Source organism: Buteo buteo, chromosome 10, assembly GCF_964188355.1.
Source record: "Buteo buteo chromosome 10, bButBut1.hap1.1, whole genome shotgun sequence".
Lineage (NCBI taxonomy): Eukaryota > Metazoa > Chordata > Aves > Accipitriformes > Accipitridae > Buteo > Buteo buteo.
The window spans coordinates 27,677,744-27,702,561 of record NC_134180.1 but is presented as its reverse complement, the minus strand read 5'-3'; the positions used below and the strand labels follow the sequence as shown (position 1 = coordinate 27,702,561).

General features: G+C 36.2%; 1 protein-coding gene across 1 annotated transcript in view; it reads left to right on the top strand.

The window, feature by feature from the left end:
- HS2ST1 (heparan sulfate 2-O-sulfotransferase 1) overlaps positions 1-24,818 on the top strand; it is an 84,748-nt gene that overhangs the window by 23,665 nt on the left and 36,265 nt on the right. The window lies entirely within an intron of this gene.

Below are 24,818 nucleotides of genomic sequence, written 5' to 3'. Positions count from 1 at the left end.
TGAAGAGTTCAAACCTTTTCTACTGGGACAGCCTGTATAATAATAGAATTGTTCCTTTTTTCTGCTCTGGCTCCTCTATATTAATGTATCTCAGTGGCAGGAATCAAGTTTGATCATCATATTTCTGGAATACTAATTCAAGAAAATTTAATCCCCTGGTAATACGAGTTAGCCTTTCCAAATGTGCTGTTATAAATCCATGTGAGAGCTGGGCTGGTGGTGGTTGGCAGTCAATGTTAGTACAGTAGATGGAAGCTAAGTGTTTAGAAAACCGGTGCCCCTCCTTCATAAAAGAGCTCTGATTCATATTCCCAGATGGATTTTGCTATCTTGGTTTAAGTGATTCTCTGCCTCACGGGCCTGACCTTACCATCTGCCAAAGGTAGTGCTCCTTTGCAAAGATGGTGGAAGGGGCTTTATGCCAGCTTGAGGACCCGTTTACACTGATATCCCTCAAGGTTTGACATGAACTCTAGGCTAGACCAGAAGCAGAGTCTCTTGGCAGAAGAAACAGCATAGTACATGCGCATTGGTCTTTGGATTGCTCAGATACATTCAGGCAATTTTATCACTATCTACTTCTTTGAGGGAATTGGGTGTGAGTGTAGAGAAAGGCTTCACAGTCAAGGCATGGGCATGTGAAGTGTCTGACTGGATTCACTGGTCAGAAATTTCCAAATACAATATGAATAAAGCTCTATTAATAACAGGAAAACCATTAAAAGTATTAGCAAATGCCTAGCAACAGATTCTCCCCTGCTTTCCACAATTTGGAAAAGATTTTTGGACAATGCCACATATCCCCATTCTCCTTAAGTCAGTGCTTTGTGTTACCAGTGAGGGTACCCTCTTGATTTAGTATGGTATAGACGAAGATTGCAATAGAAGTTTTAAGTTGGCTTTTTAAGTGACATTGATTTTGGGGGACATGCTTTGAAATAGAGCTGTATTTCCTGACAAATGGTTTTACGGTTAAATTTTTTTGTTATCGCTTGAAATAACTGAATATGCTTTAACTTCTGTCATTGAAGTCTTGGCTCATGCATCAGGTTTTGAAATTGAATTTGTAGATGGCATTCTTGGAAAAAGTGCCACCCAAATGAAACATTTTTATTCTGATTCCTTAAGCGCTACAGAGGTATCGCAGACTGAACACGGATGTCACTGAAACAAAATTCTTAAATACTATTTTCAGAACCAGTACACTGGAAAATACGACCTTTCACTTCAATTTTTCTTTACCTCCAAGCCCAGGTTATGTTCTTCAATTTCTATAAAGTATATGAGACCGCATCACAGCAATGTTGCAGATTTTCTGAGCAATGTAGGGTTTTAGATTGTGCAGGCTCTGTCATCTGTCACGATTCTGCAGATACTTGTATAGAAGAGTGTCATTTTTTTCTGTTGTTTTCATTTAATGGCAAAAAGTCATTACATTTTGCTAGATTACAAAATGGACTTTTCATGACTGGTTTCCCAGGCTCTGTTTTATAGATCAAAAGTCTTTTGAGAATAGCTTATGATCTTTTGTTTTAGCAAAGCATATATAATTGATAAACTTCCTGTGAAAGTAATCTTTAAACATAGAATTCCAGTGTCTCTGTTAAAATGGTTAAACATTGATTAGCAAGAGAAATCCTATCTTACCCAGCCTAATTCACAAGTGAGGAGGGTTGATGAGAGAGAATTAATTGCCATTGACAAGACTGTTAGCATTATATTTGAGTACTGAAAGCATAGATGGGCTTGAGTTACTGTATTGGGTTGACCCTTCTATCTCTGAAGTTCTGTACATGCAGCATTTTCCCTTTCCTGAGCTCTTTCTTAACAAACCAGTACTCTGGCATATCAGATTTTCTCCCTTGAGAAAATTTTTCTTTATGTATCCCATGCCCCTTTGTACCTTTAAGGCTTCCATAGCCTCCTATTATTTTTGTTTTGTTTTTTTAATTATGGAAATACAACTGTTTAATAACTCTAGTGTTCAATTACAGTTGCTTTCAGGCATTTCCTAAAGAGTGATTTTTGCCTGGTGGAGAATGTAAATGAGAATGGCTCTTAAACCTTGTACATCCTCATTCCGGGTGTTACTAAACACATGAGGAATTATTTTACAATTCAGAATCCATATCTTTCTAATCAGCAGTAGTGAAGTCTGGCCAAAATATTTAAATCAGCTATATTTTTGCTTGTTAGAGGTTTAAAAGTGCATGATGTCTGGATTCCAAATTGTCTTCTACGTTATAAACTGAAAGATAAGTAGAATACAAAAGCTTTTTCTTCCGTAGTTTTAAATTGTAATACAAATATATTTGTTGGGTAGGTAAGTATTTGCAACTTAAAATTTTATTTAAAACTGATATTTACACAGCAAGTTGCTGGTATTGACATAATTCTGCCGACCGGCACATTGTACAGTGGAATCATGGTGCTTGGTAGTTTACTACTAGGAACAGAATTTTTTTTTATGGTGTAGGACTTTATATTTACAAGAGCACTTTCAATAAAGTCCATCAAGCTTCAGTCCTGAGCAGAAATCTGGTGATAATGTGATTCATTACTTTTAAAGCAAGTCAAGGTTAGGTGAATCATTGAAAAATAAATTACTAAAACACAGACTTAAATAGTGAATGCTCCATGTTGATGCAAGTTGGCGGGGAAAAAAAAAAAAAAGAATGTAATCTTTGGCTTTTTGCTAAATAGAATTCTTTCTATGGACGTAGGTTAACTGCTTTGTTATTGTCTGGTACAATCGGTATAAGCCTGCCAGTTGTATTTTGGAATTTGGAAGTCTTCATGGGACAGATACTTTGAAGTATCTTAGAATACTTATATGATCTAATGCTGGTTTTAAAGAGCAATTTGATATTGGCAAGATTAGCCTGGGGCTTCCTCTAGCTAAGCTTGAATAATAAAATATTTAATGCAGTGACAAGTTGTGAGGTTTCTAATAATTGTTTGGGTCGATCAAGATCAACTTTATGCTTTGTGAGTTGTTTTTTAGTAGTGATCACCACCTAAATAATGCACTAACTTGACTGTACCTTTAGCGCATCTGAGCTTATATCCTGGTGGAGGACATTGAATGAAGCTTCCAACTTTCTGGGCAAAGACTCAAACTACTAGTTAAACCATTGTAACTAATGGCTCTATGTGTTATGTTAGGATCACTTGAGAACACATTGTGCTGTGACTTAGAATCTCCTTTATAAAAAACTTAAATGCTTCATAGCTCTGGTATTATGTTGTATCAGTTTAAATAAGGATTGTCCAAGGAAGAAATAAATGAAAGGGGTGAGGTGAAGATGATAACAATTCAGCTGAAAAGTGTTTAAGCATTCCCTGACTAGTCTTGAAAGTGGTTTTAATTAGTACAGGAAAGACAGACTTGTAAGCAAAGAACAAATATTTATTAATGGTATTTGGAAAGGAGGATAGCACAAAACAGTTACCCTGAAAACTCTCCACCAGATTATTTTCCCTTAAGAGCAGAAATTGAAAATGTGAAGTGTACTTTTCAGATCTTTGAAAATACTTTACTATATTTCATACTATTCTATGGTGTCTGGCTTAGTTATAGATCTCTTTTATTTCTGTTTTAGGACTTTACAAATCTGTGCTTTTAGAAGCAGAGGGGTGAGGAAAATAGGCATTTAAGTCTGCCTGCAGACCAGACAGACTTATTAACAAAAACATCTTTGTGTGTTTCTTAATAGTAAAAAAAAATAACACCAAAAAAGCCCCAAAACAAAAACCAACTCATCCTCTTACCTCCACTTCTGTGGTCTTCCTTTGTTGTTACATTTCTGACTATTAAGTTTAGAGCAGACTTGTGAATTTCAGCTTTTTAAAATACATACTACACACATAAATTAAAACAAGCAAGAGTTTACTAAGGTGTAATAGTAATGATCTAGACAGTTTATCCCTTCTCACAGTCATGTATATTTGAAATAATCTGCTATAATAAGGCATTAAAATATGCACTCATGACTCCTGGTTTTTTGGTGATATATCTTTAGTGGAAGTAAAAAAAAGTGTCACTCCATTACCTGTGGAATATTGCTTAACATTTGCATAAACATACATTTACCAAATTGTACCAAGAGGGAAAACGCAACATAATCATATCATAATTGCATAATCAATTCACTGTGATTATATTTTCTCTCTCGATGCAATTTAGTAAATGGGAGTTCTGGTGAATATGAAACAGTTTCTTGCTTACTGTGATTTGTTCAGTTAGTTTTGGTTGGCTTTTTTACTTTAGATATAGTAAGAAGTAGCTTTTTAACTTAATTCACTTTAGAATGTATTTCCCTAATGACCTTTTCAGATTGCACAGGTGTTGTCATGGAGGTTAGATCTGCTTCTCATGGTTTACGTGTCTTGATTCTGTATAGTCTAGATTTAAACCAGAATAATATGGAAAACAATTCCTTAACGTAAACCTTTTTTTCCATTAGTATTAGTTTGATTATTTAACATTTGTAACATTCCTTTACAGTAGCTAGGGATATAGCAAGTCTTTGTGAGCAAAAAAAGGTGACAAAAGAAAAGGAGTTTGAAACTATTTCCTATTTAATACAGAATAAATACAAGAAAATAGCTTAAATATTGGGAGTGTTAGTATAACATAAAGGCACTTGTCAGGTAGATTTTGCAAGTCTATTTTAAAGCTTAGTGTAATTTTCTTAATTGTGCATGACATGACTCAATGGTAAGCAACATGTGGAGTATCACTGACTATAATGTTAATTCATACACACTGTACTGTATTTAGGACTTTGTGGTGTGTTTTTATAGGATAGAGCGTGTATTCTAGTTACAGTTACTCAAACAGGGATAGAAGTTCTTATGTGGGCAGCTAGTCGAAAGAGCTAGAGCCCTGTCATGAAAAGGGTTTTTGTATTTCAATGGGGTGTAATGATGTGGAGGTGGAGGAGAGGAAGCAATAGGAGGTATATAGGTATGTGGTACTCACAAGTGCCTTATGCATATAAATTAACCAGATGCTATTCACTTTAAACTGTATTGGTATTTTAAATTTTCAGTGTTTTCATACAGGGTAAGAGTCCAGGGCTTTGTGTGTGTCAGCAGGTGTCGCTGAGAAGCTCTACCATTAAAAGTAGAATATAAAGTCTCCTGGAATATAGAGTAAATCACAAGGCAGTCATAGCTTTATAGCTCTGATTTAGAAAAGGGGGAATGTAAGCTCAGCCCTGAGAAAGGTAGTGGCTAAATACATACAATCAATAGCGATGCTCAGAAGGAGTGGATGAGTACTGAAAACACGCACCCTTCTTTAAGCAAGGATACACATTGCTTCTTTTCATGCACTTTGACAACCTTTCAAACTCTCTTTATCAGTACTGAGACTCCTAGCCAGGACTTTTTGCACCGTAAAACTAAACAGGAGAGGATGTGTAAGGCCTGGGACAGAGGTCCTTCTCTGGATCTAGCTGTGCTTTATAGAACATACTGCTGCTGCCCTCACTGTTTTGCTGATACGAGATAACTCACCTGACCTTGCCTGAGGTTGTTTCAGGAGTGCCCACGTAATCCTTAAACATGATTTTTCCAGAGGAAACGAAGTGAGTAACGGCTGATAGAGGTCAGCAGTCAAGAATTGTAAGGTACAGGGTTTTTTAGGTCAACATCAATCTATGACCCGAGGAATACAACCCTAAGAAATTTCTATAGAAATAAGTGCTTGCATATTAGGATTGTGCAGATATAACTTGATTATTTCCTTAATTAGATAGGAGTTAAGTTATGTGATTTCTCAAGTCTAGAATTGTTTTCACTTCAGTGACTCAGTAGGTGCTGGCCTCCATGTTTGATAGACAAAGGCATAGCACTTCTGAGTTTTATGTTTGTGAATTTTGGCCTTGCTCTTTACATAAGCGATTTTTATGACAGCAATTGATGGTTTTGTTTGTTTTGAACAAACACATCAAACATCCATCTGCTTTGGTAGTGATGGACAAAATGACACTGATTTTACAAGCAAAGTGTTTAACTATTATACAGTGTATTCATAGAGATGTCTTAAAATTTTTTTTGGTGTTATTATGAACACTTCTTTGATGCACAGGGTATATGAATATCTCTGTCATACAAGAATAAAAAAAAACCAGTGCCCCCTAAACAAATGAAAAAGAAAGGCCCAGAAAACTAAAATTTCTGATAACAAATCATTTTAAATGTGACTAGTTCTGTACAAGTGAGTGGAAATACTCACTCATGTGCTTAATTATTTTGTTGAACTGGAAACTGAGCTATTAGCAGTATCTTCAACCAGTACAGGATTAGATGTTTATCTCATTTACACGCAGAGGTCCAAGAATTAAACTCCTGGGGCATGTTGTTTGTGAATGTGCTGTCTAACTGGGCTCTCCTCCCTTTCTGAAACACTGAGCAGAGCTTTTTTTCCATTAGGATAAATAACTGTAGCTTGCAAAATTGCTTTAGCTATATGTTACTGGTTTAGAATTTCTAATTTCAGGAAGTAATGCTACAAAATTCTGAAATACACAAGTTTGCTTACTTTTCCATTAAAATGTTTGTCACTTAGGTCATGAAATAGTTTTTGGAAAGGCTTTTTCCTGAAAGCTGAGTCATATTACACTGAAATGTAGATTACCTTGTTGGAAAATAATGTGGTTTTCATTTTTTGGTTTGTTTGGTTTTTTTTTAAATTAGCTTTTTTTAAGACAACTGTTATTATATTCTGTTTTCAGGTATCACATAGGTTATATTAAATATTACACTGAGGGCAAAGAGGCTTTCAGCAGCATGTTGCTTTTCTGAAAGGCAGTCTAGAATCCAGGCATATTATTTATTCATTCCTCAATGTTCTGGATGTCTTAGGGATGTACTTTGACATGCATTATTTCTGGCAGCAATGCTGACTTAGGCATACCCCACTGCTCCTTCCTTTGCTGCTTGTTCCAAATGCTGTATAATCTTTGTGGGATACAGCGGTAAACTGAATCAGAGACTTGGTTTACCATGTAGCAAAAGTGGTACTGAGAGGGATAAGGACAGAAACGGCAGTGGAGAATGTGGATATTGCTTAAATATCTGTACATTGGTGTGGGAGTGTTCTGTTTATCTCCTTTATTTCTCTAAAAATAGATACTTTGGCATAGAGAGAAGCTAGCTTCTGAAGTATTGCTGCTGGACATTGGAACAGGAAATTACAAAGGTGATCTCACAGTAGGGGTAGCAGGAGAAGGTGAAAAAATATACCCCAAAAGTAACTTAGTCTATGTAAGATTAGATTCCCCCTCACCACTGTGTACAATTAAACTATTAATGAAAGTATGGTGAAGGTGTGTTTCATCCCATTGTATAGGAGCTCTGACGAAGAGTAAAGAATGGTAGGTAAAGGAGACAGAAAAGTAGCAAGGATTGATGTTTATTTCTATTTTTCCTTTGTCTTAAGTTGACATGTTGGAAGTCACTGGAATCAAGACTTCATAGAAGATGGAAGATTGCAGTTCAGGAAGCAGGAAAGAGTCTTAATTGTTCTACTATGTTTTCACTTCATCATTAGATGTAGGTTATACCATAGTCCCTATTTCATCATTTATGGAATAGTTTTATGCATTTCTCTGCGTTATCACAGATATCTGCGTCTTCTGTGGTAACTGTTCCTTGGGAAGTCTTGAGATGCTCTACTAATACTTTCTTCTCCATCTATTCATTGAACATTCTTTGTCTTCCCAGTATCTAAAAAAGATAGGGAGACAGAAGGCTAGCTGACATGCACTTCAGTTTCGCTAAAAACAATGATGGTGTTGGGCAGAAGGTGCAGTGGTTTTAGAAATTAGCTGGATTGGTAAATGAAATTTGATTTGAAGGCATAAGGCCTTCAGTTGTGAAGGTGAACTGCAGTCTGAGTTACAAGAGATTTACTGCTTGTTCTTTGGATAGCTTGGTTAGCCAGGAAAATATATTTGTCTCCAGCTGGCCAAGTGATTGCAGCTTTTCTTTGAGGATTTGAACAGAACTGCAGGCATCCATCTTTGTCATCTTTAGACTTGATTACTATAGCACACATTTTCTTTACATACTTTATGCCTGACATTTTGCTCTAATCAGCATTTCCAAGTGAAACTGCTTGTAATTGGGCTTGCTAGCCTAACATGCTCTGTATTTTGCATTATTTACAAGTTTACTCTTGGAATTGCTTAGTATTTGATTATCTGACATTTCATATACCCAAAGACTGACTTTATGGGGCATATATTGATATATATGTGGACGCACTAGCAGCCTGCTCAATTAAGACCATTCTGGTTTTCATGAGAGCCTGAATCTTGCTGTTTCCAAGGCTTGATACATTGATCTGAGCTGTCTATGTGGATTAGTAATTTTTTTTAGCCTCCTTGCTTGCTGAGATCCTTTCCATCTTACATTCTTATAGCTTGAACAGATTTTCCTTTAGTTCTTGTTTTTTGCATTGTGCAACTGGTAGTGTCTCTTGCAGATACTTATGATTAGAATTGTACTATTTTTAAGCCTCTGAAAATATTTGAAGTTCTGCACTTATTAATAAATAAGGCTTCAGTTTTACAGCAGTAAAAATAGAAGAGTACAGGGATTGTATCTGTCATTTGAAGCTGCTGGAAATGGTATTCATGGATTCTTTATGCACACTTGATATCACCCTCACTCCCTCGCCCCCCCCAAGACCCTCAAACTAAGCATCACTCTTTTTTCAGGGTTTAAAACTTCGTAAGGTCTATGAAAACTGTGACTGCTATTAGAAGAAGAAAACAGCCATTTTCACTGTTGGTACTTTCAATAGTACTTCTTTACATACATAACCTGAAATACCTTTACAGATGTAGTGCTTTAAAAAGAAATGCAACAGTATAAACAGTGTCTGAGGAAATAAATACATAGCTTGCCAAATAGTCTGCTTTATTTATGGCCTGACAGCTTATTTGTGCAGTTGGACATATAGACTTAGACAAGCGTATTTGAGAAGGTACTTTAGAAATATTTCTCAGCACTAGCTCTATAGAAAAGCCATTGACCTGTAAAAGTATGCTGCTGAGTGCTGTATGTTCATCTGGATAGTAAATGTATTTTGTTATTCATTACTGGTGCTAGTGATCCTGAAGATGTTCTAATGCATACTTTACTTAACTCAGGTTTTCCTCTGTACTTGCAATCAAGTGTTACTCAGTTTTCATCTGATTTAGTGTACCAATAGCAAAGAATGACCCTCAGCATTTGGTTACAAGAATAAAGATACAAAAATTCTGGAAGTAGCCTGATGCAAATAGTGTCTGCGTTTGTATGTCAATGCTTTTGTTTTAATCTTCACCTTTAATATATTAGTAATGGGAATGTCTCTATAACCTCAGGACACTTTACCTCCCTTGGAGGAAGCTTGCTAAATTTTTTTAATTATTTCTTTGCATTTCCTTTAGATATCACATTACTGACTATTGTTTTTAATATCATGTGAACTGATTCCCTTGGCCTCCAGGGAAAGTATTTTGAAAAAAGTCCCCCATCCCATCTTGTAACACAGGAACATCTCTGATGCATCTGTTGGTAAAAAACATATGACACAAGGGAAACAAAACAACTCTTGAAAGAAATCATTGAAGTTATCTCTGGAAAAAAAAAAAACATAATAGAAAATAAGGAAGAGAGAAACAATTCCAATTTATGGCTATAAATACCATTTTATTGCAATGGTGAACAGGAAATGTGTAGTAGGGAACTGTTTGGTCAGTGACTAAGTGCTTGGGTTTGAACATATTTATGAAACAGATACTCTCGATATTTGCTGCAGATAGATGAGCAGCCTATTACCCCTGACTCCTATTGCAACTTTCTCTCATTTTTTTCTGTGACATATAAAATCTAGAATTCCTTTCAATTTAAGAGTTAGAATGTCAGCTTTTCCTGCTGACACATTCACAATTGATTTGCCCAGGAAAAGTGAAAAAAAATTAAAGTCCTTTTAAAAATGTATTATAGAATATAAATGGAAATGTTTACCCTTGTTTCCATTTACATGAGGGAAAAAGTGATGAATAAGAACATTCAGATCATATTTGGTATGGAGTAATACTTAAATTCTTAATACAGTTTTGGATTATAAAGTTAAATTATGTGGCTATCTTTCTTGCACAAAATGAGATGAGGAGACCTTTTGTTTTACTATAAATTTTAATGAAATTCCAGAATACATTGACAGGCTCTTCAGTGCATCAATAGGGCTGCACTAAAATGCTTGCTGTTTTCCTTGGGGTATCTTCTGTTACTTTAAAATGTACAGCAAACTAGTCATAACAGTGTTTTCTCATGAGAATAGTGGTGAATTAAGGCCTGGTTTTTACATTGACATTACCAGCTCAGCTTCTTTTTGCTGCCAGAAAAATTCAGTACAGTTTATAGTGGTATTTCCAACTATACTAGTTGTGCTGGTTTGTTGGTATAGTGCATTATAAATACCACTAAATCCTTAATTAAAAAAATTAATGTAAATAATATATCTATAATATTTAGAAGTCAACTGGGGCTGATTTGCATAGATAGAGGCTGCGTGCTGATTGATGGCATCCATTACAGTAAGGCTGTATTTGTTTTAAACAATAAATGGGTTATGTGCAGACTGCCAGGCATAGAAGGTAATTCTCAGGTATTACAGTAAATTATAGTTCTTGATCTCATTGATTGGGTCTGCTGTGGGACTATTGATTCATATTTGTAAATGTTTCTTATCAGGATTGTAGAAAAACCCAAAAAGAGGGAAACCTATCATAAATTTCTACATTCCTCTAAATACTAGGATCTTAGGAGAAAAATCCACTTCGGGGGCATGCAGTTTCAAAGCAGTGGAGCAGTAATTGTTTGAGGGAGCTATGAGAGTTATACAGCTCTTCAGGCATTGAAGTGAATGTGGAAGCTGGGAACAGGTGGAATGGGTTGTTTTCCTGAGTTCTATCACTAGGCTTTGGAGTATCTTGAATGACAAAACACATAGTTTGAGAGAGAGCATGTATGGCCAGAACCTTAAACTTCTCTGATTTCATTTTCTAAAACTCTTGATTAGTTAATATTGTATAATTCATTGGATAGATTAGGTTATGGATTGATAGTTTCTTATTCTAGCCAGCAAGTGAAACATACTGATTGATGATAAACTGTGGTCAACATGAGATGTTTTAAAATTTTTATTAAAGCTCTGAACTCAGTTTTTAATTCTGTGAAGGGTGAATGTACAATGGTATATAAGTTTTTTTTAATGAATCTAATGCCTACTGTTTAGAATATGAGTTTACTCAATGTCTCCAAGAAAAAAAATCACAATGTACATGTGATAGAAAGGACAGGTAATAATATGGGCCATAGAAACTGCAAGATGCAAAAATTGTTTTCATCTCCAAAAGCACAAAGAAGTGATTGAAGTATTTTTAAGATCAATTTTAACATTGAATATCAAAGAGGAAAAAAAAAAAAAACCAAACAAACAATAATGAGCTCAGTCTAACAAGTGGGATGCTTACAAAGGCCAGCAAACCTACCTCTGCAAAACTAGCTGCCACCCACAAAGCAAGCTGAGGAGTATAGCCAGGTTCTTATGTAGCACTGCATCTATTTTTGAGGCTAACGTTACTGACATTCTCCTTTGCAATTTTGGCATGACTTTCACTTAACAAGGACTTCTTTTAGGGAGAAAAAGCTCCCTTTTTTAACAAGCTAAATAAATATTGTGTACAAATTTACTATCAAAGATAAAGATGCCCTTTTCCCAAATATTCATCTCTAATAGTCACATAACTCCCTAATTAATAATCTCTTCAAAAAATCATTACACAATTACTATTTTACTGGGGGGGGAGGGGGAACATGTATCTTGAATGAATCTGCCAGAACTTCTTTCACCTAGCTTTCAAACAGCTCGACCACTCTACTAAATCATTACTGATAAAGAGCAACAAACATCACATGGTACCAGACCTTGCAAGAGCAGTAACTGTAAAGCTTGCAATTCTCAAGGGACACTCTGAAAAAATACATCAAAGTACATGAATTTTGTGTGTGTACAATCTCAACTGTGTATTTTATTTAGTCTGATACTCTGTCCACATGGAAACCCTGTTGGTGGAACTAAAATACGAGGACAAATTCTCAAATAATTGATGGATAAACATCTAATTGCAATGTAGTACCATATCACTGATATCTTGGGCCTTATTCTCAGGGAAAACTACAAGGTGTCTAGGTAAAATAAGTCTGATAACTAAAATTAAAATTTGGTTGAATTAACCTTGTACTTGATAGAGACACCGATTTTTATCACCCCACCCCCACCCCGCTAACCCTTCACTAACAAGTATGCCGCAATCTTTGTCTCTTTATACAGGTACTAGCAACTTGGTCCCATGCTAATAAACTCTTTGAAAGCCAGCTATCCTTTTCGTCTCAAGGGGCCTAATTAGCATAGTTAAGTTTAACTAAGCACAATTCTCTGAAACGGTAATTAGTTTGGAAAGTGTCACTTCTTGTCAGACCTGACACTTCAGGGACTGAACACTTGCTTACCTGTTGGTTGGGTTTTTTTCCTCAAGTATATAATTTTGTGTAATTTGAAGTACACCAGAGGAATAAGTAGGGAAAGGTAAACTTTTGATGACAGAATTTTTTTTCTGATAGTTCTGTGATGTTTATTGTTATCCTCAAAGGACACCAGTGACTTAACTGATTTTGATAAGATATTGCACTTCATGCAATAATGTAATTGAATTATCTGCACTGAGTGTCAGCTATATTGCTATCATGACTCTCTGCAATATGCAAGATTCCAACCTGGCACAGTATGTCCTTTTAATCCAGCTACTTCAGTGTCAAGTGCCCAAACAGGTAATTTTGTGCATATTAGAGAACTGCATTAGTAGCAAAATAGGGCATAAGATGATACTGCAGCAAAATAAACTCTATCTGGCTATTTGACAAAATATTTTGGTGAAGAAGTAGAGAATAAAATGTGCATTCTGGTGTGCAGCTGAAGTTTTTCTTCTGGGAAGCAAACTTGAATAAGATTTCAAGACATCCTTCCTGAAATATCAGTTGCTCTTTCAGATCATTCAGGTCTAGAGAGAACTATGACAAGTCAAACTGATACTACAATTAAGGTCTGAGCCCAGGATTTATGCAGTCTGGCTTTAAATTCTGGTGTGTGAGTGTGCGCATGAGCAAATGGCTTCTTTGCGCTACGCTTCCTTGTTTATAAAATGTTTATAAAATGGAAAGATGCATCTTCCAATCTCAAAGGAGTTTGGGGAGATTAAATCCATAAATTCTAGAGGCATGCAGATTTCATGGCAGATATGATCACTGTGGTCCCTTCAGAAACTCCCAAGATAGAAGAAAGCACCACCCTGCACTAAAACGCTCTAGACACAATGGTCAAGTTAAGGACCACTGTATACTAGTTAGGTTCTTTTTAGAAATAGTTCCTTTTTTTCCCTCTACTTTTAAAAATCTTTTATACAGAAGATCCTTCATTTTAGGAGTATACAAGCTTGGAATCAAATAGCTATAGGTAACTGTGATTAGATTTTCTTAGCATCAGCTGTGTTATTCTTTCTCACTACTTCTATGAAACAGTCCCTGTTCAACATTAAAAACATTCTCCTTGCTAGGAATTTAAGCTTTGAGGCCAATATTCGTTTAGTAAATAGTTGCACTCTTTTCTAAATTTGGTAATTGCACTGTGGTGGGTTGTTTCCCTCTCACCAGAAGTGAAAGAGAAGACATGAAAGCAGATTCCGGGGAGGAAGGAGCAGCTTTGTTGCAACATTCCAGCCCTTTGTGGTACTCCAAAGGGATGGGTGGGGGATCACTGTAGATTGGGAGAGGCGTTTTTAGGAACAGAGTTGGGCAATCAGGCACTGTGAGGTATCAGAAAGTCAGATGGGAATTAGTTTTGCAAGGATTAACATTCTTGGCAGGTACATTCCCTCTACCTACTCTCCCAGTTGTGGCATCTGGAAGGGTAGCTGGAGGAAGGAGCAGGGTAGGAATCACTTCTGTACATGGAGTCGATACAAGGCTCAGCCAAACATGAAAACTTAGTGCCATTCTTGTGGAGCTGCTTCCAAAAGCATATGTGTAGATTCCTTTGACGTGGTAAATGGCTCCTCTGATCACACATGAAGATTTTTACAAGAAAAAACTTCAAACCAGAAACTGTATTAATTTTTCTGTTACTTTGAAACACCCGTTCAGTGACTGGCATTTGTTCTCTTCTTTTAATGTTCATTTAAAGCTATGAAAAAACACATTGTCTATATAATCTTTATAAGTTTATTCCCTAATTTTGATTTCTATTTTCCAGTGCAGTGTAAAGATCAGACTAAAACTGTAACTGTAGCAGTAGTAGTTTTATTGTTTAATGTATAAAAATTGTAAATATGCAGCAGTTTTTATCAAAATATGTTTTACCAACTTTTGATTAATAGCACTCCTGGGGAAGAGCCAAAAAATTCCACCTAATGTGCTGTTTCACAAAATGTAAATCAGACCATCACCAGTCGTGAAACCTTTATGTAGCAGTATATTAAAGTTGGTCTCAAAATGTGAGTGTTCCCATCATTTCATCCTGCATTAAGCTTCAGATCTATGTGTATTTATTGTCGTAGAAATTTAATTGTGTTAATGTAGTGCCTGACTCCTAATGAATAATTTGCAGAAGAAGTGGACTGACACTTTCTCAGCATATTGTGTTTGCATCTTAATGAACGTTTTCTGCTTGGTCATGATCAAAATAGGAATACATTTACATAATGTTAATCAAGCACTTGTTCTTAGCATTTGGAAAAGGGCAGGACTTACATTTAATTTTTAGTGTGTGCATGTCTCTAACACAAATTTAACAACTAGTTTAAACTACAAGTTGCTGTCATAGTGAAAACCAATATTAACTATCCCTTCTACAAGCTCTATATTAAATGTTCTTCTAAGATGTTTTATAGATTGGTATTTTATAATTCATTCCTATTGCTTGCTCTCTAGACATAAATCTTATCTGAACGTTCCTTAATCTTTTTCAACCTTTATAATTTAGATGATCACTTCCCATTTTTAGCTATTCATGGAGTGATAATTGTTTTCTGCTAGTTTGGTACCGCTTCGTCTTTGGAAACAGAGAATAACAAGTGCTTGTAAACATCTTTAAAGATTTTTGTCTCAGAGTCTAAAGGAAGCAGTCTTATTTTTCTTTTCTTTTCTTTTTCTCCTTTCTCTAATGTTAAAGTGGAAATCTAATCAGCTTAAAGTTAAGAGAAACACAGAAATAGAGAGTTAGAAATAGTTATTTTTAGACAAGGTATTGCCTGTTGTCATTTGTTTGCTTCTTTTATTCCTGGTAATAATATTGTATATAAAAAATGATGTGTGACATTTTAGTTAGGGGAAAAAAAGGCAGTCACAGGCAACATGTTTTGCCTATGTAATTTTTAAAAATTTTTTGCCTTTGTTTTTTTTTTTTGGGGGGGGGGGCTGTCCGTTTTTTTCTTCCTATTCCAAGAGTGTCATGTATTTCATTGTTGCATTAATTGACAGTCCAAAAGTTAGCATTCACCTTTCTGTAATCAGGGGGAAAAGAAGCTTCTGCTGGGGGGCAGATTTCGAGGTAAGAGAAATGTGTGTTGGCTCCCATTGTGAGAATGGATTTTTCTGGCCAAAAGATGATGTGGCAGTGCACAGGGAAGTAAAATGGAAAGGTGAAAAACGTGAGGGATGAGAATATAGGAAAAAGAGGTGATACTAAAAAAAAAAAGAAAAAGACCATTTTGCTACTTTGCTTTCTTCAGTACTGTTGTTTGTTTAAAAAAGAGCAAAGCATACTATACATCAACTGTGCATTGCCCCCCTCCTCCCCCCTGCCCCATCTTTCAGAAACGGCTAAAATGCGCTTTTCTTATTTTTCAGTGGCAAACAGAGCAAGGCTACAGGGACTTGTATACTTTCAGGCATATTGTAAGAATCAGATTATGAGGGAAATTATCAGCAGTACAAATGTACTGTGTAATGTGTTGCATTCCTGAAAGTGTTTAGCCAGTTATTTGAAGCACAGGCTTGTGTTGTTAGCGCTTCTGTGACAGCATCTTTCATCTGTTAGCACCAATTGTGCTCATAATGGTTCTTTTGGGCCTGCCTTGAAATTTCAGTGCAGTTCCAATGACTAGAATCAGGTATCAGTTAATGTAGTAGTCTAACTGTCTCCTAGTGTTTAATTGTCATAAAAATCATATGCAAACCGTATTAAGCAATTCTGTCCCTGATCTTGGTTCTCACAGGTAGAAATCACTGTTTTCTATCAGCTTTTCACTGAGATAAATCATCCATTATCAGTGTTAAAACATAGAGCTTCAGGCTGCACCTTTTACTCTGCAGTAAGCTCACATAACTTGTTTTCATTTGGAAAAATAGCATGTCTGTGTGTACAGCTGTAGGACAACAGCAGGAAAAAAGAGGAACTAATACTGGTAATAGCAAAACAAAGACAACTTACTTTCTTGATAATATTCATCTATATATGGTGACTTTATTGTTGTGAATTGTTTGATTAGAGCCCATGGATTTGCTGAGAAAACTTCAAATTTTCTCTTGATTGCCTTTATGCAAAACAAATAGTGCTCTGGCATTTGCCATCCTAAAGTTGTTTATTTTTTGTCTGAATGACTATGACATTTCCTTAGCACCAGGCAGTTTTGACAGAATGCCTTTCTCTCAGAACTTCCTCTTCATCCCTAGTGGTGCTTCAAAATTGTAAGAGGATCAAATTGAGGATCATTCTTTGGTCCTGGTAGATGAATTTTGCTGTATTTTGATGCGGCTGTTGAAAAAGTGCATCTGTCCTCAGTTTCCCTCAGCTCTCTGCTGCATCTTCCTTGAAAGTTATATCGCTTGTTTATGGTTTACCATACTGGCTTAAGCCACCAATGGAGAAAGGTTTGTGGTAAGACGCTAAGATGGAGATAGGGCTGAGGAGGAGCAGATACATGGCCCATTCCTCATTCTTGGTATGGAATGGTGCTTCCCAGCCTCTACTGTGTCTATCTGAGCTCCTCTGTACAATAATTGACAGTCCAAAGGAGCCGACAAATATTGCACTGACATCTGGAATTTTAGGAAAGCCAAACAAAAGCGTGTGACATCTGCCATCACCTTTGCTACAAATGCTTTGATAGAAGCAGGCACTCTGGTAGTATAGCACAAGTTTAATGACCAGCCTTGTAAAGACAATTACTGGTTTTGATTTTACAGAGAGTTTGTCTGGTTTATGAAGTGTACATAGTAGCTGAAGTTGTGTAATGAGAATACGATGGTGTGTAATGTGAAGATTTTGTTTTGAGGAGGAACTGCAATGTTTTGATAGTCCAGGTTCCTTCTGAAAGGAGATGAACTAGCAATTCACTGTTGTGAACCTTTGAAGGGCCTGAGTAATCTGTAAATTCATTCAGTGCTGGGAAGAGCATTGCAAGCTGATGCATAATAGCTGCTTCCAAAACAGATATTGACAATGGACTCTCCTTGTGAGAGAAGGAAGAGTGATTGAGTATTTTCACATTGACATCAGAAGTCTAGCGTCTTTAACTCATTCTTTCAAATATACATGAGAGCTATTTAATTTTTTTACTGGCAAAATTTTTTCCACTTGGAGGAAGTTCTGATTTTGGTGTCATTAGATATTCCACTGGGTCTCTGCACTTCAAGGATGGAGAAATTGATCCCTTAGCATAAGTTTCATTTGCATAAGTATGCTATATCTGTGCTGCATAATTATAGACCACCAGTATAAGCAGCAGAATATTACATGTCTGGAACTTGAAAAATTCTTTTAATTTGACATTTTTGTATTTTTTGTCAGTTAAGGGTTGGTTTCATTTTATGGAATAGTTGAATAGGGAAAGTATGAAGTACCAGTTTCAAGCATCTAGTCTATATATTAGTCATCAGCGTGCTTGCTATATCAGTGTTCTATTCTGTATAAGAATTTTGCATTCTCTTTTTTTTTCTTTTTTTTTTTTTTCCAAGCAAAATACAGGCATAAAAATACATATGGCTAACTTGGATTGGGAGATAAATCTCCAAAAATATAGCATAGAGCAGAAAACAAAAACAACTAAAAAAAACCCCAATAGTTCCATTTGTCACAGTGTAGTGATTATCCAGATCTTGACATATATAAGAAAGCTTAAGAATAAACATATCCAAGTGATTTTTGTTTGTCTAGTGTTCACAGCTTCTTCAGAGTGAAGGTGAAATCTTGCCAGGAAGCATCCGTGTATTACCAAAGATAAATATCTAATAAAACATTTAACAATTAAAGTTAAGGTAGGAAATGTTGGCTGTGGGATAGAATTTGTGAAATGTGAAGTAGAAGAAAACACTTCTTTTAACTTCCAAAAAGCATAATTTCTGTTCATTTTCTGTAGGTGTGTTTGTCCTGGGGGAGCTATCTTGCAACTGCCATTATCTTAATCTAGGGACTGTTCCTGCATCAACAGATAAAGCGTGGATTTTCTTAGATAAGCAGAATAATGTTTCTATCCATAAGTGTTTAGCTTCTTTGTTCCTATTGCTTTGGTTTTAATTGTAAATGAAAACTAGGCAACAGCGACTTCGATGTGGACCTCTTAACATTTGAGAGTATTTAAGATGGAGTAGGAGCTTCAGTGTACTCAGTAAGAAGCAGGGTTGTTCAGGGAATACTGGGGAGCTCTGACACTGCAAGCTGAAGAGTTAGAGGCTTGGTGCTTAAAACTAAGTCAGTGAAGGGGGGCAAGGTGTGTTTGAGAAGACACTAATAGTTGTGAACAGAACACAAATAGGGCCATCACAGCTGAAAACTCACAATTGTGGACGTTATTACAAAGTATGTGGCATAATTGTGTACTTCTAAGCAGTTTTTGATGTTGGTGGCAGGAAATTATTTGGGTGTTTTGTTTGTTTGGTTTGGTTTTGTTTTTTTGTTTTTGTTTTGTTTTTTTTTTTTTTTTAGGAGGTACTGTAGTTGAGTACTAGATCTTTTTTCCCCAAAAAGAAGTAAATGCTTTGTCTTCCCACTGGCAGAGCTTTGAGAAGAAAGGAGTTGGATGATATATTCCTCCCCTTTAGTTTACAGGCCTGCAATCAAAAAACTTGTTTACTTTGGTCTGCCAGCACAAATACCAAGTGTATTAAAAGATCCTCTGGTTCCTCACTTTGATATATTGCTGAATACTAGTAGACTTTCTCTGAACAGATGAGTGGCTCTGTATACTTGCTTCTTTTTTCAGTCTCTAATAAATGGGCAAAGAAATGTCTTGATTATTTTTATAGAAAGAGGTACATTCTGTAGAGCAGAAGTTTGTGCTTGGAGGGAGTTTAAGGGGAGCTAAAGCGATGTCCCCAGTGTTTTCAGCCTGCTTCACAAGCCTTTTGTATGTCATGTTATATTACCTCTGAGTTGGAAGATACTAAAACAAAATCCATTAAGACCAGACCTAATGTTATCTCAGCTGCCTTACATATAAAAAGATAGATGAAGACTATCGTTCTTCTGTATAGAGAAAGAAAGCCAAATGTCCATTCCCCCTCAAATTCCCGAGGCTTTCTAAACAAGCATTTGTGTTCATTCTTAGATAAAGAACCCCAGAAAAAAGGCTGAGGCAGTTGATTGCATAAGCCTGATGGTTGGAAGATGGGATCCTCAGGCCTCTCACTGCTTCCTGGTCTCAGACTGTTCTCATTGGAGTCTAAAATCTACCTAAAAAACTTTAAAAGCTTCTGAAACTGCTGGGGTTTTTGTATGGAACTAGCACTATTTCTTTACCTCCAGTGCACCTGGTTTAGTCCTCAAGGGTGTCTGGTGTTCTTTCATTGTAGTATACAGGGGAATATTTTTCTGCTCTCTGAGATGATTTCCCACCTTTTTAGTGGTTTTCTGGCTGGTTTTTAACTTCACTTGCTTGAACTACATTTGTGTTTTAATGGTGGTTTTCAAGAAAGCCTAAGACTCCTCTCCAGTTTGGGTTAGCAGGAGAGTTGTTCTTCAGCTGCATAATGTAGAATAAAAGGAGAACATTGTTAATTATAAACGACTAGCCTTATTAACTGTGTCCAGACATATATTGCAGAATTCTGATGCCCTTCCCAAGGGTAAGCTTGAGATAGCTGTGAGCTGCCAGGTTTACTTTCTGTATAGACTCTATTCCCAGTTCTCACCAAAATAATCTAGACTTTTTGAACTTTTATGCAACTGTATGTGTCCGTACAAATAAGAAATTTGGGATACAAAGTTTGCTCTTTAGTGGAGTGTGGAATAATATAGTATATTCTAACTGATAGCCAACTTCTACGTTATTTTTTCTTTCCAATTCATTTCCTTCCTGCCCACGTTTAATGTACTTTGACTTCCTGAATTCAACACATTGATTGAGGAATTAAGGATGTTGTCTTCGATGTGCTTGAAGCACTAGCTGTTGTTAGCTTGGAGTAATTAACAGTAAGGCCCTCTGTTATTTAAATCCTTTTGGAGGTCATCAGTGATCTTGAAGGTTGGTTTGCCTTTAAGACCATTGAAACAGAAGGAAGTCTATGTTCCTTTGCCTGTATTGTACTTGTGCAGAAAGAGAAGTGAAATGAAAGAAGCTGAATGTCTAGAAAAATAATGTTAAAAGCTTTCATTGGTGAGTCTAGGAAGAAAAAAAATAGCAAATTCAGTCTATGTACAGACTAAAAATTTATGCTACTATTGACTTACATGCTAAAGGAAATATTTGTGTAGTACTTACTGTGTTCTGAAGTCTTGATGAAATAATATTTTGGAGATTAGCTAGTTTTCAGGTAGCTTCATTAATTTAGCAGTTGTGAAATACAGCTCTGATTTTTATTGAACAATAAACTGAACACAATCTATTTAATAACGTTATGATAAGTATTTCAAGGAGTGCCTCACCCTTCACATCTGTATCTTACCTCCCTTACCCCCACATTCCTCTTGGATGGCATGTTCAGCAACTGTTATTCTGACATTGGATTTTTACTATAACCTTTCTATAATCATCTCTGTATTGTGCTTTAATAGCATTAATATTTACTTTAAAAGAAAGTCCTGGCAATGAAGCAAAAGGTTCTGATTAAGTGTAATCCAAGACAAGACTGTATTTCAGAATAGTTGTATTGATTGCAACAGCTGATAATACTTTGCCCTTAAACTATGGGAGCAGTTTATTTTCATACTAAGTTGATGTTGTGCACCTTGATCTTTGCAACTCGAGTAACTTTCATATCTGAATGAAATAAACAATGCATTTGCTATTCTAGCTAAGACAGTTCATTACAGCTTGTAATGGGAAAGTTTAATATGCTTCTGGGCCACGATCCTATAATCAGCTCTTCTGTCAAATCTATGAAGCTCTGTAGAGCTTCACTGACTTCGACTGATGTTCAGCCAAAAGTAAGAATTCAAATCTGAAAAGTCTTAATTTTTAACTGTAACTGAAATGCATTTTCATGTGTGCTCTTTGGTGGCTAGTTTATTGGTTTTGATCCTATATTGTGTGCTTAAAGGTGAAAACATAGTCTTATTTATGCCTATCTTATATGCAAGGGACTTGAAAAAATATGGGTTAAAAATAGGTTGCTGTGTCATAGGCATTACATGGATTCCTCTTATTTTTCAGTGATTTGATGTTGGCTAATGGAAAATGTTGAGCATATTTCCCCCCCTTCTTTTTATATAAAATTCTGACAGGAAATCTGTAGCTAAATATCATTTTATGATTTCCATCTGTTCATGTATAATAGCGTTTCATAATGCAGTCCAGATTGCCGCCCAATAGAAATGTCCTATAGCAGGAGATAGGCTTTCAAGTGATTGTTGTACATACTAATTATTTTTTTAATGAGTGCTTCATTTAATTTTGAAGAAAGTAACTAATTTTAAAGACAGCTTCCTTGATGCAAAAATTTCCACTAATTAACTGAGATAGTGCCTCATTTTTCTAGTGCCAGTATTTTTTAAAAGAAGGGTTTGAATATTTGTACTACCATGGTAAAACAAGAAAATAAAATGCACCCTTAGATTCAAAGGGAAAGAAAAAGTAGGCAGCAGAAACAGAAAACTGTTGGTGAAATGCTTCATAGTAGCTAACTTTTGCGATCTCTGCAGTGTGTTTCCCAGCTAGTGAGGACTAGATTAAAGAGCGTTTACGGTAACAGATACCATTTTAAATTTGACAACTTTGGTGATTTCCTCAAGTATTAAGAGTAATTGATAAAAGTGTTAAAACACTAGCTCTTGAAAGATGTATGTCAGCATATGTTTTAAAATGAAAGTTTCCATCCTTCACAGCTGGGAAGAAAGGCTTGGTAATGGGAACCAGATGTATCCCTATGGTGGGAAAAAAAGAAAGCAAATAAAAAAAACTTACCTGTGTTATTCATGCTCTTCATCACATGTCAATCTTGATTTTTTGTACAACTGACTGTAAATCATTGCGGGGGGGTTGGACTAGATGACCTTTAAAGGCCCCTTCTAACCCAATCCTATTCTGCAATTCTATGATAAATGGTAAATTATTGTTGCTTTTCTTCATAAGCTTTGCAATCAAGTTGCCTTTAAATATCTTTACTGCCTGGGAGTTTCCATCTTTCACATTTAATGATAATCTGAATAGTAAAATTGACATGAAAACGGTTTTAATATTTATCAGCTTAGGACTAACTTAGGGACAACTGTATTGTGTGTTAAATGAGCCAGGATGCTGTTTGTGTCTTCCAAATTGGGCTGAACGTGCCTCTGAGGGAGAGCTGTGCTCCCTCTAGTGGGAATTAGCTTTATAATAGCCTAAGTAATTATTAGAAAGAGCTCTCGCTTCCTGAAAAGGAATGTGTTTTGTATCCACCTTGGATTTCCTCTCACCAGGACAGTTTGTTGCAGGCATTTTAATGGCATGAACGTGAATTTTTGTGGGGTTTGCAGCTCAGTTGTTATCAATTCGAAAATGTTGTCTACAGATAAGCTAGTTTCCTATGGTTTGTTTTCTGTGGCTGTATGCTTTGCACAGGGTGACCCTGTGCGGAGGAGGAGGTAGTAATCCCTCTGAAGTTCAGAAGTTGGAACTACTCATGTATGTAGTCATGAGGGAGGATGGATCTATCATTTTGTAAAATGAAAGCCATTGGATTCAACTGCTTTTTTGATGAATATACTGAATGAGTTAGTATCTGGGCTGAAAGCAGGGATTGTTCTCAAATGCTTATATCCACAACAGATGTGCAGAGACAGCTAGTCTGACTCCCACGGCTCTGTTGGGCTAGACAGCGCCATTAAACTTCTGTCAATTACCCCATTGCCAGTCACATCACAGCGGCTTGCGACATCTTTCCTCTGATACTGGGAGAGACGTCTGTTGTGTTCTGATGCAGAGTCATGTTTTCCTCCTCGGAGAGAAGCAGCGTGAAACTCCTTTGCTTCAAAGATGTTGAGAGCCATGATTTAAAAAAACAAAACCAAAACCAAAACCCCACAACACTTAAAACAACTTTTTTCCCCCTCTGAGCAGTTGGAAGACACAAAAGCAGAACAGAGCTGTGGCAGCTCAGCTTTTTTGGTTCAACAGGAACCTGCTGTTTGGAAACATGTTATATTTTGAAATAAACCTTACTGCGTGCATTTGTAAATATAGTTTTTAGAAGTGAATATATTGCAGAAATTGTACCTCAGCTGAAGAACAGGTTAAAAACAGTTTATGGGACATACAAAAAATTACTGAAGGCCCAGGTGTTTTTTAAGCGGCATGTGTAAAGTCAAGTGAATTTTCTGCTACCTACCAAATTTGCAGGCTTGTAACATTGACTACAGAGGGGGGCATTTCTATAGTGTCTGGAAGAAACAGCTACTATTTTAACCAAATTATCATTGGGATAATTTGTCCACATTTGGGAACATAGAAGGGAGTCCACTTGGACAGAATAATCTCGCTTAAATTTAACATAATTTTGCTGGGAAAAAAAAAAAATACTGAAGTACAGCACTCTATCTTGCTTGAGAGTTCTCTTATCTTCTCAGTTGCCCATAGGCTAGTAGCATACAGATATGTGAAGTCCTGATCTATAGCAATTTTGATACAGAATTTTCTTTTGATGAAAAGTGACCAATTTTCTGATTGATATGGTGATGTTTGAAACATAGTGAGATTTTTTACCCTGAGTCAATTTAATTCTGCAAGTTATGTCAGCCGATGATATCCTCTCCTTCCTGAGAAGAAGATAGCGTGGTATGAACTAGGTGTCAAAAGAGGTGTGAAAATATTTTGAGGCGGCTGTTCAGAAACTAAGAGAAGTTACTTTTATCTGGGAACGTAAAAGTAATAAGACTTCAGAAGTTATTTTGGTATAAGCAGGGGAAGTATGTGTTTACAACTTGCATCCAGCTGAAGTATTTCCTCCTTTTGAAGGATAAATTGTGTATGGAAAAAAAAAAAAAAAAAAAAAAAAGCTTGAATCAAAAGGCCAAGTGACTTTACACTTGAAAAATGTGCAGTAGCAATGTGGCTTTTGTGTATGTCTTTAAAAAGCATTTGTAGATGTCAGGGTTTGGGAGAAGGGCGTTAACACTAGCCTTCCAAGGAGGCAGTAGAATGTGAGCCTTGCTGTGTCCTAACAGGTCATTATAAGTCTAAATGATTCATGGGGAACCGTGAGCAGAGACTTATGATTATTAGCAGGGTGGCAGGAGTGTATGAGGAGAGGCTATAGCTATCTGAAAGGTTCAGAGGAAGATGATG